Source organism: Astatotilapia calliptera, chromosome 6 (genome assembly GCF_964374335.1).
Source record: "Astatotilapia calliptera chromosome 6, fAstCal68.1, whole genome shotgun sequence".
NCBI classification, from domain to species: Eukaryota; Metazoa; Chordata; class Actinopteri; order Cichliformes; family Cichlidae; genus Astatotilapia; species Astatotilapia calliptera.
Genome location: NC_137427.1, coordinates 38,963,268 through 38,978,880, shown reverse-complemented (window position 1 = coordinate 38,978,880; position 15,613 = coordinate 38,963,268). Strand labels below are relative to the sequence as shown.

Genomic DNA, 15,613 nt, shown 5'->3' with positions numbered 1-15,613 from the left:
AAAATAACCAACTATATACATGGTGTATGCGTAAGAAACATTGAAACAGAAACATTGTGGGTGTATACAAGGACAGTTATATAATAAAATAAATAGGGGTGAAATGGTAAATGGCCTGTATTTGTATAGCGCTTTTCTAGTCCCTAAGGACTCCAAAGCGCTTTACACATCCAGTCATCCACCCATTGGTGATGGCAAGCTACATTGTAGCCACAGCCACCCTGGGGCACACTGACAGAGGCGAGGCTGCCGGACACTGGCGCCACCGGGCCTTCTGACCACCACCAGTAGGCAACAGATGAAGTGTCTCGCCCAAGGACACAACGACCGCGCCTGTCCAAGCCAGGGCTCGAACCAGCAAACTTCCGATTACAAGGCGACCTCCCAACTCTTGAGCCACGATCGTTGGCTGGATGGAGTGGCTATGGTCGTTTAGGGTGGTAATGCCACTGAGATACCACTGAGACCAAAATATTGCACAGGACCATAAATATTGCACACACTAAAGATATGGCACATGAGCCAAAAATATTGCACAAAACATGGAAAGACTGAGATATTGCACATAGCTAATCAATAGCAGCATCAGAGTGGATGAACTGGGGAAGTCAGTTCATACTTTTAGTTTGCATTAAGAGTTCTGACAGCCCATGGGAAGAAGCTGTTTTTATTTTCTTCAATCAGTAATGAATAGTAAGATGTTCTAGCTTTATGGAGGGCTTTTTTAATAAAGCAGGCTAAATGATGATCTACTACATTTTTGCACACCATTTCATCTCCAGTTTACGAGTTATCTGTTAAATGTTCAGTTTCTATGTCGTATGTTAAAACAAGATCTAGAGTGTGATTAAAGTGGTGGGGGGGTTATTTTACTTTTTGAGAGAAGCCAGTTGAATCTGGTAACAGATTACACAGTGTCATTTTGAGCAGTACAAATAATAAAACATTTTAACTGTCAGATAATTTCAAATGCAACAAACATCAGTATCATTATTTCATATTCTGTATAGTTTTTCATATTTATATCCTGTTCATAGCTTGTACTCACTACAGCCTGTACATACTTATAGTTATAGAATATTCACAACATACTTCATACCGTGTACATTATAACATACCATAATAGACCAATTTCTGTAATATACTTACATATCTATATTATTGCTATTATATATTGTAATATATCTATATCACTAAAGCACTTCTGGATGGATGCAAACTGCATTTCGTTGCCCTGTGCATGTGCAATGACAATAAAGTTGAATTCTAATTCTAATTCTAAACACGAGCCCCACCCCACCCCCCACCCCCATCCCTATGTGATTGTGGAATATATATGCAGATGATGTTGTTTTGGTCCTGTCAAATCCTGAGCGATCTGTTCCTGTACTATTAGATCTGGTGAGGTTGTTTGTTATACAATTAACTGGTAGAAGAGTGAGTTTGTGGCTTTAACTGCAAACCTGGATGTTGATTTCTTGAAAACTTTGCTTTTTAAAATTACAGACAATAATAATTAAATGCACTTAAGAACAGGACGCAGCAACACTACATATGAGCGGGTGGAGGGAGGTTTGGGGTCTTCACTCACCCCCATTCTGTTAACCGTCTGGGCAGGGGGACTGGGAGGAGGTGCTGGCCGTCAGATTGGGGTCTGAGATGCGGGGCCTCCCTGCTTTTTGCGGTTTGCTTTCCTCCATCCCAGAGAGAAGGGTTACATCTCCTGGGTCCGGTTTGCCCCTCTGAGGGCGGAGGTACCTGGACCTGAGATATAGAGTTAGACTCTTTGTGTCTGTCTCCACGTCGGGTGAGTTTGTGTATATGGGGGTGGGAATGCACCGTCTGTGTCTATATGTCAGCTTGGGTCTTAGACTCCACCTCTCTGGGAACATCTCAGGCTCTCTGAGGTTTGGAGGCCTATCTTCCCTCACTGCACTCCCTGCCAGTGGCTGATGCCCTCAGACATTGGTGTGTTGGTGGTTCTTGGTGTCTGGTGCTGAGCGCCCATGTATGTGCCGACTCACTCCTGGTGGCCGATTGGCAGGGCCTGGCGCCCGTGGCCCGGCTGGGCCCCTTCCAGGAGGTGGGGTGCACTCAGGCCTCTAGCCTCTGGGCCTGAGGCTCTGCTCTGTGGCTGCTCGGTGATCTCTCATTAAGGGCTCTCCTCAGCTCTTCCCAGGAGGGTGGCACGGTTGCCCCCCTGGTGGTCCTCCTTGGGTCCTCGTATTCTGGGGCCTCTGGATGTCTGGGGCCTGGATCTCCTCCATACATGCTTCATGCCCTGGGGGACGGGGCTATGGCTCCCCACACTCCCTAGCAGATCGTTACATGGAGAAACCTTTTGAATACAAGCATGCTGATCCACACAGGTGTGCACACAGGCGGACACACGGGTTTTCACAGACACAAACCTTTCTTGGCTGCTACCTCAAAGCACATTGTGCGCTGTCGATCTTGCGTACCTTTCTTCTCCCCTCTATTTTTCTTTCTCCCCCTCTCTTTCTTTCATTCTTTCTCCCTGTCTTATCACCCAGTCATGTCTGTCCTGTCTGTTACAACCGGAAATCAAATCAAATAAATACATATTTATAATTTAAAAAGAAAGAAAGAAAGAAAATTACAGACAGACTTAAATACCTTGGTGTTCTTTTGCCCAATGATCCTAAATTGATCTTTAAGTTGAATTATCTTGAACAAGTTGAAAAAACTGTAAAAGGACATTGAGAAATGGAGGGCTCTCCCTGTTTGCATGATGAGTCGCATAAATGCAATCAAAATGGTTTCTCTCCCTAAATTCTTATGTCTGTTTTTAAACGTACCTATCTTTTTGAATAAGCAATTTTTCAAATGATCGAGTCAGTAGTATTACCATTTGTTTGGGGCTATAAAAATCATAGGATATCAAAAGTTCATCTATCTAAGTCTAAACTTGAGGGTGGATTTAGTCTGCCATGTTTTTAGTTTTATTATTGGGCTGCAAATGCTAGAACTCTTGCTTAGTGTCAGGAAGGGTACAAAAAGGTCATGTCTGCAAATTAATTGATATATATTTAACTAACTTAATTTTTACCTTTCTTTGTTTATTATCACTGTTCTGTTTATTATCATATAAACAGTACAGTGATTACATACATTATATACAGTGATATATATATATAAAAAAATACATATATATATATATATATATATATATAAAAAACACCCAGCACGCCCCTGCGGGCGGTTTATCCTTCAAGCTCGGGTCCTCTACCAGAGGCCTGGGAGCTTGAGGGTCCTGCGCAGTATCTTAGCTGTTCCCAGGACTGCGCTCTTCTGGACAGAGATCTCCGATGTTGTTCCCGGGATCTGCTGGAGCCACTCGCCTATCTTGGGAGTCACCGCACCTAGTGCTCCGATTACCACGGGGACCACCGTTACCTTCACCCTCCACATCCTCTCGAGCTCTTCTCTGAGCCCTTGGTATTTCTCCAGCTTCTCGTGTTCCTTCTTCCTGATATTGCTGTCATTCGGAACCGCTACATCGATCACTACGGCCGTCTTCTTCTGTTTGTCTACCACCACTATGTCCGGTTGGTTAGCCACCACCATTTTGTCCGTCTGTATCTGGAAGTCCCACAGGATCTTAGCTCGGTCATTCTCCACCACCCTTGGGGGCATCTCCCATTTTGACCTCGGGACTTCCAGGTTATACTCCGCACAGATGTTCCTGTACACTATGCCGGCCACTTGGTTATGGCGTTCCATGTATGCCTTGCCTGCTAGCATCTTGCACCCTGCTGTTATGTGCTGGATTGTCTCTGGGGCATCTTTACACAGCCTGCACCTGGGGTCTTGCCTGGTGTGATAGACCCCAGCCTCTATGGATCTTGTGCTCAGAGCTTGTTCTTGTGCTGCCATGATTAGTGCCTCTGTGCTGTCTTATATATATATATATATATATATATATATATATATATATATATATATATATATATATATATATATATATATATATATATATATATATATATATATATATATATATATATATATATATATATATGTGTGTGTGTGTGTGTGTGTGTGTGTGTGTGTGTGTGTCCAGAAGAGCGCATTCCGCGGTTTGTCGCTTACTTTTCCCCAGTGCCTTCAAGTCAGATGCGGTAGACAGGGTGACGGTCACGTGACCCACCTCAACATAAACAGATGTCACATGATTTTCGGGTTGTTTTCCAACATGGCGGGCAGCTCTCCTGTTTATCCTCAGCGTGGTTTTAAGTTTTCCTCTCGGCGAGAAGAAAACAGACGTTCCAACCTGCGGATACGAGGTTAGCTACTTTATGTCGCGCTTTTGTATTTTATTTACATGTGTTAGGGTTAAGGTACATGTCAAAAAGCTCAGTGGAGCTGTTAGCGCTACTTTCTGTTTCACTCACATGACTGTGCTCACATACATTGAAGTGCTGGTGTTGTGCCAAAAAAGTGCCCGCCTGCCAAAAACTGATTTCCAATGTCTACCTGTGTTTTTATGTGTAATATCTTTACCTATGTTGGCAAATAGACTTCGGTCAACAGGCTTTACAAAGGGGCTAGATATAACATTTTAAAGTTACATCTTTTTCAACTCTGTCTTATTGCACTTACATTACAACCAATTCCATCATTTTTTTCCACTTAAAATATGTTTACAGAACTATTGTTAGATGTCTTTCAATATCTGCTGTCCTCTTGGCCAGATTCTTCTTTAAAACACGTTTTTAATGTCAACAAGCTTCTTTTAACTGCATAAATAAAGGATATATAAAAGTCACTGCCAAAAACTGATTGCAGCTTCTACTTTGTTACAGGAATGTTGTTTGTGGCTCAAGATGACTTGTATCATTCATGAGGGATACATTTAATATAGGTTTCACATATTATAGACTAACAAGTTATGTATAGCAGTTTAAATGCGAGCAATCCTTTTTTGGTAAATACCAGAAATCAGTTTTTGGCAGACGATCACTTTTTGGAGTGAATATTTGTCGACATTATGACTCTTCCGACAGAGCAGTACAGCTGTATTCATAGAGTGTGTGTCTGTGTGCAGTCATGTCATGCCACCAAGCCGGGCATGTTGAATGTCCACCTGGTCCCGCACACACATGATGACGTTGGCTGGCTCAAGACTGTGGACCAGTACTACTATGGAGGTCAGTGTGACACATACAGAAAAAACACTGTGAAGCTATTAGCCAACCTCCTGCTCTGTGTTTACTCTCACACTCGCACAAGAGACCAAGGAAGACAACAGAGGGGCAGCTGTGCCACTGTCCCAGAAAGAGCTGAGGAGAGTCCCAGATGAGGGCTCACTCAGCAGCTGCGGAGCAGAAGCCAGGGGGAGTTGCAGTGACGCGCCCGGGAGCTCCGCCGGCAGCCAGCTGCGCCAGAGTGACCGAGCCCCAGGCCGAGAGGCCGAGGGCACCCCACCCCCGAAGTGGCCCGAGCTACTGTTGAAATGTATCAGAAGACGATATTAAAACACCTTTGTTTCATTTTATACTCTGTCGTGTATTTCACGCTGCCTCATAATGTACTGTTTACTGCAACAGTTTACTTCTTCATTGCTTTAGAGTTTTATGCTTTTAGTGCAATTGATTGTCGAGCTTGCTTATTTTAATGTCACATGTTGTTTATAGTAAGTTGTAAGGCCAGGTGTTGTGCAGGTGACCATCATCTGGTGGTGGTCAGAGGGCCCGGTGGCGCCAGTGTCCGGCAGCCTCGCCTCTGTCAGTGTGCCCCAGGGTGGCTGTGGCTACAATGTAGCTTGCCATCGCCAGTGTGTGAATGTGTGTGTGAATGGGTGAATGACTGAATGTAGTGTGAAGCGCTTTGGGGTCCTTAGGGACTAGAAAAGCGCTATACAAATGCAGGCCATTTACCATTATTTACCATCTGATATTGATTTCCAGTCTGGGTTAATATGTAAGCAGAACTCATCTGCACTGAGGGTGGTTTGTTTGGGCATATGCATGAATGCAGATGAGCACATATACTTTCTTGCTGTTAAGATACGTTAGTGCAAATAAATATTTTTCAAACTGTGACACACAGCAACTAAATTCTGACCACTTCTTGAAGCATTGACTGTGTTACAAAATAACGTCTCTTTTGTCCTAAATCTGTGCACATTTGTGTGCGTAGATCGTAATGACATCCAGCACGCTGGTCAGTACATCCTGGACTCAGTTGTGGATCAGTTGTTGAAGAATCAAGACAGGAGGTTCATCTATGTGGAGACGGCCTTTTTCTACCGCTGGTGGAAGAGTCAGAGCTCCAGCGTGCAGCAGACAGTCAAACAGCTGGTTAATGAAGGTAAATACCCATTCAGTACTATACAGCTGCGTTAAGTGTTTCAGTGCATCCTTACCAAAAGCTGCTCCTCCCGCAGGCCGTCTGGAATTTGTGAATGGTGGTTGGTGTATGAGCGACGAGGCTGCCACACACTACAGCGCCGTCATTGACCAGATGACCATTGGTCTGAGGTTCCTTAATGAGACTTTTGGAGCCTTTGGCCGTCCCCGCGTCACCTGGCACATCGACCCCTTTGGCCACGCCCGGGAACACGCCTCCATGTTTGCACAGGTAGCATAGCTCTTTATGTTTATTCTTCGAGTTTTGCACGAGTCACACTTCAGAATTGCTCAGCTCATTCACTGTCACACTTTCAAACGTTGGCCATGTTTAATATCAGCAGTATAGGGCAGAATAGAAGGATGAGCATAATTGGTCACCTTAAGGAAGGCCTGATTTCTAGTGAGACTTAAAATGGGAGAATTTATCAGTTAAAGAAGAGAGTTGAGGCTAATTAGAGTTAGAAGGTTGCACTCACGTCGAGAAAGACTCTCCGTTTTCTCATTACAAATTTTTGGCTGTATCGTCATTATCAGATTTGCTGCTCTGCAATGAATCAAATGGGCTTATTTCCAGAATGCTGCATTATTACATGAAGGCACAATTTAGTTCACTGGCTTTCCATTTGAATTTCCTTTAACCATTAACTTTCTGTCTTTTGCTGCAGATGGGATTCGATGGCTTCTTCTTTGGTCGTCTAGACTATCAAGACCGGGCTCGCAGGATGAGGAATAAGGAGCAGGAGCTTCTATGGAGAGCCTCCGACAGCCTCACTCCTCCAATGGCTGACCTCTTTACTGGTATGCAAAGTTTCTTTCTTCATCCCTTTATGTTAATGACTTCTGGACTCAGCAACAGGACGGTGTCACATTATTTTTTAACCGTTTGCCCCCGTTAACCAACAGGGATCCTTCCTAATGGCTACAACCCTGTGAGGGCTTCTGTTGGGACCAGCTCTGCAGTGACCCGCCTATCAGAGACGATCCTGATCTTGAAGACTATAATGTTGATGATGTGGTGGGATGCTTCCTCGTCATCGCCAACAGTCAGGTTGGACACAACTCCACACTGGCGCACAGAGACACTGATTTATCAGTCACGTGGTGTTCTTAACACCGCATGTTTAACTAACACTATGAAAAAAATGCTCATGTTAAATCAAAAGACATCAAACAACGCTTTCTGATTTAGAAAAAGAGGAAGCAGAAGGGATGCTGTGCTTTTTATCCCAGCCCATATACAGCTGTGACTAGCTAACATGACATGTAAAATTTCAGTAGGAACCTCTTGTTTCAAGTAATGTCAGCATATCTTCATGCAGGTCCCCATAAATCTTTTCTCAACCTGTCTGGTTTTATTTTATGAACCTGTCATGATCATAATAATAAAGACATCTACAGATAGTGTAATGCAATGTCCTCCTTTAATAATCCACATTCACCACTTTAGCCATCATATAAATGTGCTTTGAATAGTGTGAGGTGTGTGTGATTGAAGAGATGTGTGAATTGTTTAATTTCACTCTTCCCTTTTCTTCCTTTTTGTTTAGTTTAATCTGTTAAGCATTATTTCCTCTTCCTTTTTTAGTCTACGGTCTATAAGACCAACCACATCATCATGACCATGGGCTCAGACTTTCAATATGAGAATGCCAACCTGTGGTACAAGAACCTGGACAAGCTGATCCACTATGTAAATGCCCGGCAGGCAAATGGCAGCAAAGTCAACGTGCTCTACTCTACACCGTCCTGTTACCTGCAGGAGCTGCACCGAGCAAACCTCACCTGGTACTGTGAACTTTAAAGGGGCAGGATAATGTTTTCTTGTTCTAGCAGCACTGTTGGTGTTAAACTCTATTGTAAAAAGTGTCGTCTTGTGCATTTTAATGTCAGCTAAATCCATTGGTTTTCTATCCAGGCCATTGAAGACAGATGATTTCTTCCCCTATGCAGACGACGCTCATGATTTCTGGACTGGCTACTTTACAAGCAGACCAGCGCTGAAGCGATATGAGAGGATCAGCAACAGCAACCTGCAGGTACTCTGAGATTTACTTTGTGCGGGGCGATTTTACAGTGTGCTCGGCATTACACTTTGTGTCGACGACATCACAACATTCAAACTTCTGCTTTTCTAGAATTACCTCTGTAACTGTAAGTCCTGTCCCACTACTTTAGAGCTTTCAGAAAAATTTAATTGTTTTAGTGTAGATGGTAGTTAGCATGCTAACATTCAAACTTTAAGAATGTTAGCATGACATATGCTAGATAAGTATAACATTGTCACATTACACTAACAAGCTTTAAATTTTGTTCTGTGAAAACAAAGTTTATCTAACTCTTAACATGAACTGTAAGCAAATAAATGCTAATATATAGCATGAAGCACACTGTTAGCTGGCACTTAATAAAGCTATCACTGGTATCCTGCGTCTATAGAACTACCTTAAGATGTGGAAATATAGGTTTAATGGTGGAAAATTTATACCTGTGTGACTTTTTAAATTGTGTTTACATTTTTTTCCCTCTTAATAGACTTGTAACCAGCTGGAGGTATTTGGTGGTCCAGCTTCCAGGAAAAGGACCCTTTGGGGAAGGTGAAAGCCAGACCATGAGTAAGATTTGATTGAATCTTTTTTGTGTCTCCTTAGTGGGTTCTGCATAGGCATACTGTAGGTACTCTGGCTTCCTGCCACAGTCTAAAGATTTACGTATTAGGTTAACATGTAATAGCATGACCATAAATGGTTGACTGTCTTCAAGTGCTACTCCTGTGATGGACCTGTCCAGGATGTAGGAGAGCTGGGATGGGCTCCAGCCTCCCCACAACAGTGAATTGGTGAACCGGTAGAGAATATGGATACCCTTTAAAAGTTGTATTTGTGTTACTAAGACCAATTGGATGTCAGACAAGAGATTGAGTGACGGCTGCTTTCATTGGTAGAGAAAGCCATGGCTGTGGCTCAGCACCATGACGCTGTGTCGGGCACAGAAAAGCAACACGTAGCAAATGACTACGCCAGGAAGCTTGCTAACGGCTGGCAACACTGTCGGGTACTCCAGGCTTCACAGTACATTATCTTACCCAACAGAAGTTACTTGTGCTAAATTTGTCATTTTCTGTACAGGAAAATATATTATCATGTCTTTAGCAGAAAGTGTTCTTCAGTCCAAACTTTCTTGCACAGGTTTCTTGTCTAACTGTTGTCTCTCTTTCAGGTTTTAGTCAGTAACAGTCTGGCTGCTCTCAGCGGCTTGTCTGCTGAGCGAATCTACTGTGATAACCTCAACGGCCTTCATGATGTGATGTTCTTCTACTTCCCTGGCCGCTGTGTCTGTTGTAGCGTCCTGATGACACTCAGTTTGTGCTCCAGTGGATGATGAGAGTCAAACCTTAAATACTCACCCGTGAGCATTTGTTTACAGTACACATCAACTTTAAATGTCCCCCTTTACTGGTGTAAATCTCACAGTCTAAGAAGGCTAACCTGCCATAACCTCCCAGGTGAACCTAATGTGATGGTCCACCCAGTTAAGGTGATCAGTGAAACCTGCGGTCAGCTGAAACGGAAGAAGTCACTTGGATGAGTGACGAAATGTTTCTCCCACTGAAAACTCTACGTCCAGATGAACAGAATTAATTTTTAAAAGTTCCTTACCTGGATGACTGACGATACATCAAGACATTTGAACAGCAAGTGGGTAGAGTCACAGCTGCGTGCCCGAGTCACTATCCTGTCTGAAAGTGAGCATTTAAAATCTGAAGGTTTGGCTCATAAGTCTTACTTGTACATGTACTGATCCTGTCATTTAAACCATGTTTAACAACCATCCACCGGTAACATAATAAAAAAACCCACAATATGTCATCTTAAATGTAATTCTGAACACTCTGACCCTCTGAGATTTATCCTCGGAACAAACAGTATTCAAGGTGTACAGCCTAAAAAACCTGGGCTACAGTTATTGTAAATACATTCTGTGTAATTACAGATAAGACTGAATGCTCACGCTGCCTTTCTCTCGCTTGTCTTTTTGTCTGTCATTCAGTTCTCAATGTGTACAACCCTCTCGCTCGGCCCGTCACTTGGCCCGTCAGGCTGCCGGTCAATGGAACAGCGTACAGCGTGTCAGATGCTAGTGGCAAAGCGGTGGACTGCCAGGTCAGTATGTGTGCCAGCAGCAAGTATGAGAGAGCAGGCAGCCTTCTGGAGCCTACATCTTCAGACCCAACTCTTCCACACCTTTCGTCATCAGCCGGACGGCCAAGACGGAGATCATTAAGGTAGAGATGTTTGCTCGTATCCAGACGTAGATTCCTCATAGCAAAGCTTTGTTTTTACACTGTTATTCAGTTTACTTCTAAATTATAGGCTGCTGTCATTTTATATGTGTGGGTGTCAGAATGAACATGCCAACATGTTTTACCTCCCTGTTTAGAGGCTAATATGCAGCGTCTAATTTTGTACTGCAATGCTCTCATCCTCAGACGTCAGTGGTGCAGGAGGTGAGGCAGTGGTTTGCTCCCTGGGTGTCTCAGGTGGTTCGTCTCTATGCTGACAGCAGAGCTCTGGAGCTCGAGTGGACTGTGGGACCTGTGCCGATAGAGTGAGTTTAACACGTGCACACTACATATGTAATGGAGATGTTTTTAGAGATAAGTGGTTGTTGAAATTTCTGTTCTCTTCAACCTTTCTAAAAGCTCAGTGCCTTAATGTCAACTGATCTTTCAGGGGAGAAAAACCTCATATGGGGCAATATTGTAGCAGAGCTTTGCCCTTCTAAATATTTCCTCATATCATAGCAAGTGATTGGCTTAGATCGCCGTTATCTTTTTCCCCATGTCAGATTATAAATTCATGGAAAGAGGGAATTTTAGACCATAAGATTCCATGCACACCCACTGGGGAATAGATTTAGCTCATAATTTCAGGTCTATTTTAGCCATTTTTTTTTTTTTTTTTGTGAGCGAGAGAAATAAATTCAAGGAAAAGTGAGGAATCTTTGCCAAAATGCTCCCCACACCACCCACCTTTAACCCACGTCACACTTGCTGTCTTGACCTTTCAGTGACAGCCTGGGGAAGGAGGTGATCACTTGTCTGGACACCAGCATCAAAACCTCTGAATATTTCTACACTGATTCCAACGGCAGAGAAGTTCTGCAGAGGAAGTAAGAGTTTGCTTTTTGTTTTTTGATGATGGAAAATGCATTTTAACCTTTTAAAGTTGTTGCAGTTGTTTTGGATGGTATTTTACAGATTATATACAAAGTAAGACAGCTGTACAGTTATGTGATAGTTTTACATTAAAAGAATCCAATTCTGTACACTTAGTGTGTGTGTGTCCCGTCCCCCCCAAACAGGAAAGACTTCTGGCCCACCTGGAACCTGAAACAGTCAGAGCCCATTGCTGGAAACTACTACCCAATCAACTCTCGTGCTTATATCAAGGTTTGTGTGTTTGTTAGCTTCCATTTGGAGAGACAAGCAACAAAGAGCATTCACTGTCAGTTCATTGAATTATCACAAGTGATGTTTTCCTTTCACTTGTGTGTCTTCAGGATGATGTGGACCAACTCACTGTGGTAACGGATCGCTCTCAGGGTGGAGGCAGCATCCAGAATGGTTCACTGGAGATCATGGTGAGGCAAAAAGTCGTAGCTCATCACCATTAGCATGTTGACCCCATCTAAGCGCACACAAGGAGTTCTTATTAAAGTCTCTCTATCCAACCTCCTCACCCTCAGCTCCACCACCGGCTGCTCCACTATGATTTCCGTGGTGTTGGTGAACCTCTCAACGAGATCTCTGGCATCTTCCCAGACGGGCTGGTGGTCCGCGGCCGCCTCCTGCTCACCCTCGATCCCCTGCCGACTGCTGCCGACACGCACCGCCCCCTCGCAGAGGGGATGGTGTTGCAGCCGCTGCTTACGTTTACTGCTGGAGATCTGAAGCCAAACACTCAGCTGGAGGTATGTAAATGATAAACGGACTGGTACTTGTATAGTGCCTTTCTACTCATTCACCCAATCACATGCACATTCGTACAGTACTTGTACAAATACTGCATGTATTTTAAAGACATGTTATTAACACACTTCACTAATCGGGTTTCAGAAGTCACGGTGATCAGAATCAGAATCAGAATCAGAATACTTTATTCATCCCGAGGGAAATTAGGGGTTACAGCAGGCAGCACGCTAATGGCGCATGCGCACTCACAAAGGAACCTTCTGACCAACTTTACACAAACATCACATTGGGCAGACATGTCAGAAGGTAGGCTGATAGGAAAAAAACAACGAAATACACTACATGAGGTAAGAGGAGGAGAAAAAAAACTCCACTCAGACTGAGCTCCTAGTGGGAGAACAGTTTGATAACAGAAAAAACACCTCAGCACAAAAGCACATGACTATCAATACACCATAGAAACACGAGACAAGCAACAGGGGCGGGTAAAGGGTAAGAGAGAGCCGGCGTAGACAGCGCATCCGGTCCTGCAGCATCTGTGCTGGTCCAGTTGACTGCTATCATCCCCGGTAGGGCACAAGCATCGAAGGCGTTGGAAAGGGAGGGGGGATGAGTGAGTGCTTATCAGTGTAAGTGTGTGTGTGTGCGTGTCCATAGTTTAGCTGGGACAGTGTCCTTCGGCCTATCAGGCTAAGTAAACAGTGTGATCTGTGTTTGAAATATTAGCAGTGCAAGAACCAGCTGGCCTCCATCTTGCAGGTTCCTGTTCAAACACCTTAAACTCCTGTACGTAAGCTTAAGAAAAGCTTTGTACAGTGCTGTGACCTGCACTGTACAAACTGCAGGCTGTTCCTGTGAGAGTCTGCTGCTTGTTTTGAGTCATTGTCTCCAACTGTCTATGCTGCTGGTTATAACCCATTTCTGTCCTGCTGTGTACATATTTGCATTTTTTAGACATGGTTTCACTCGCTCTCAGGGGAACTGAGCTAAGCTGTGTTGCCTTTAGTGGCAACTGCTGCTGACATGTTTTCAGAGCCAGTAATTGGTCGAAATTCATATCAACTTTATGTAGTAATTTTATAGAAAATGTGGTTGGAATACATTAAATAATCTTTTTTTTTTTTTTTTTTAAAGGCATGGTTTCTGTGAGTGAGGGGTCTTTGTCTTTTAGTTCTCAGGGCTCCTGGCTGCACTGCCCCCTGCTGTCCACCTGCTGACACTCAGTCAGTGGGATGAAGACTCAGTGCTGCTGAGACTGGAGCATCAGTACCAGAGCTCAGAGAGCAAAGTGAGCTCTCAGCCAGTCACAGTCAACCTGCAGGTCAGACATTCAGAAACAATTTAAACCCTGTTACACTCAAACCGACCGTACGGTCATCTGTCATTCAGTCGTTTCTCGTTTGCAATGCAGTGGAATGTCGTTTTGCTGTAACTAATCCCATCGTCTTTCCTGTCTGTGCAGAAGCTGTTTTCAACTCTGGAGGTTCTGGGTGTGGCTGAGTTGAACCTGTCGGCCAATCAGTGGAAAGATGAAATGAAACGTTTTGACTGGACTCCTGAGAAAGGTACAGGACACCAGTGTTGTGTCAGTTAGTTCACCACTGCAGTTTTGAACGTCACCCTAGATTCAAAGCTGGATGTGTTCTCCAGTCTGACTCGATTTAAACTTGGCTAAATTTCAATGAATGTCGTCTCCTCGGGCTTATTTTAATATGGATTCCAACTCAGCTGCTTTGAGCTTTGTGCATTTTGGAGGTCGGTGGTAAAATCTCAGAGACCAGGTATGAACTTCTGTGGAAATCACTTTGGTTCGTTGTCAGATCAAAGTGAAAATAATTTAATAGATTAAATGATGCGTGTTCTGTGCGCTCGTAGCTGCAGTTCCAGCTGTGTGAAAGAAATGTAGCAGCAGCAAAATAAAGTATATAAACATTTACACATTTTCTGCATCACCAACTGAATACATTTATAATCCAGTGACAATGAAGTGCACAGTCTGCGCTTCAGTCAGTGTTCTTTTTTTTTTTTTTTTTTTTAATGTATGGCTTCAATACGAAACTTATTTGCAAACATATACTGCACTTAACATAATTCAGTAATCCGTTATTCTGGCTTTGTAGTACACTGCTCTTCAATCACACTTCCATAGTGAGGATTCCCTGATATTTGCAGATTTTGGCCTTTGTTTACTGTTGTCACAATTTCATTACATTATTTATAATATTTTATATAGTAATATAAAGACTGGCAACATCTGGATTTTTCAACATCTGGCAGGTGACCATGCACTGAAGGAGCGCTGAGCTGATAGAAATCTGCGGATGCCTTTTAAATCTCTGATTGTAGTCATCGACTTAACAGTTTCCCTGCAGGTGCTAATTAAGCCAGCAGGGAGCCATAAAGCGTCATAAACAGATTGATATGCTTCATAATGTAATGTATACTACAAGGTGTTTCTGGAGCTCAACATGTTATTTTGTTCCTTGTGAGGAGACTTGGTTGCTGGTCACTGACCCGTGTCACTGCTGGTGTGTTTAAAGATTAACCAACCAAAAACACTTTGCGTCGTTTGTGGTTGTGCTCACATAATGTGTCTGTTTTCCAGGAGAAAAGCCGCTGCTGAAGACATTTCAAGACCCGTCCACGTGGGAGTGACCTTAAGGCCAATGGAGATCCGAACGTTCCTTCTCAAAGTCAACCTTAGATAGCCAATCACACATGAGATTTTATAGGATGAATTATCGTATATTGACATTCCTGTGGCTTGTTTACGTTGCTGGTTTAATAAAGTGAGGATTTTTAGGGGGAAAAAAGATGAATGAGAAGTTGTATTCACGCTGCCTACGACTTAAAATCGGATCACAGCTGTAGCCCGGACTGACCTGGGCAAAAGTCATTTCAGGATGCCTTCAGTCTTTGATACAGAATGTCTGAATAAGATTGAATTTGTTAAAGCTGCCTTTAACATTTTTGAGAACATTTATATTTGTGGGGGTTTTTTGTGCTGTTGCAGTAACAGAATATCGTCTCCCACAAAGTGATATGTGCAATAAAGTATAATCTTTGCATTTCTGCCATGTTGTGTATACTTAGATTTTTCTACTTACCAAGAAGCAGCTAATAATAAAAATCAATCCTCCTTACTGTCCTGCCCTCGTGTTTGTGCCACAAATCTTGTGTATAATCAGTGAAGCAGCATTTAACTTCTGATAATCTGACATTAGAACAGATGTTGTGCTGTTGCTGCTGCAGACCTTTTCCAGTGACA

At 43.2% G+C, this 15,613-nt stretch overlaps 1 pseudogene across 1 annotated transcript; it reads left to right on the top strand.

Annotated features, from left to right (window-relative positions):
- Positions 1-4,192: 4,192 nt before the first annotated feature.
- LOC145429343 (lysosomal alpha-mannosidase-like) lies at positions 4,193-15,488 on the top strand (annotated as a pseudogene). Its single transcript, XR_013909566.1, has 21 exons — positions 4,193-4,307; positions 5,069-5,171; positions 6,163-6,333; positions 6,410-6,603; positions 7,040-7,172; positions 7,278-7,422; positions 7,960-8,159; positions 8,290-8,410; positions 8,907-8,986; positions 9,316-9,425; positions 9,591-9,749; positions 10,023-10,116; positions 10,422-10,534; positions 10,861-10,979; positions 11,442-11,543; positions 11,736-11,823; positions 11,934-12,014; positions 12,120-12,344; positions 13,517-13,666; positions 13,808-13,910; positions 14,951-15,488. The product of XR_013909566.1 is annotated as a lysosomal alpha-mannosidase-like (transcript).
- Positions 15,489-15,613: the final 125 nt, after the last annotated feature.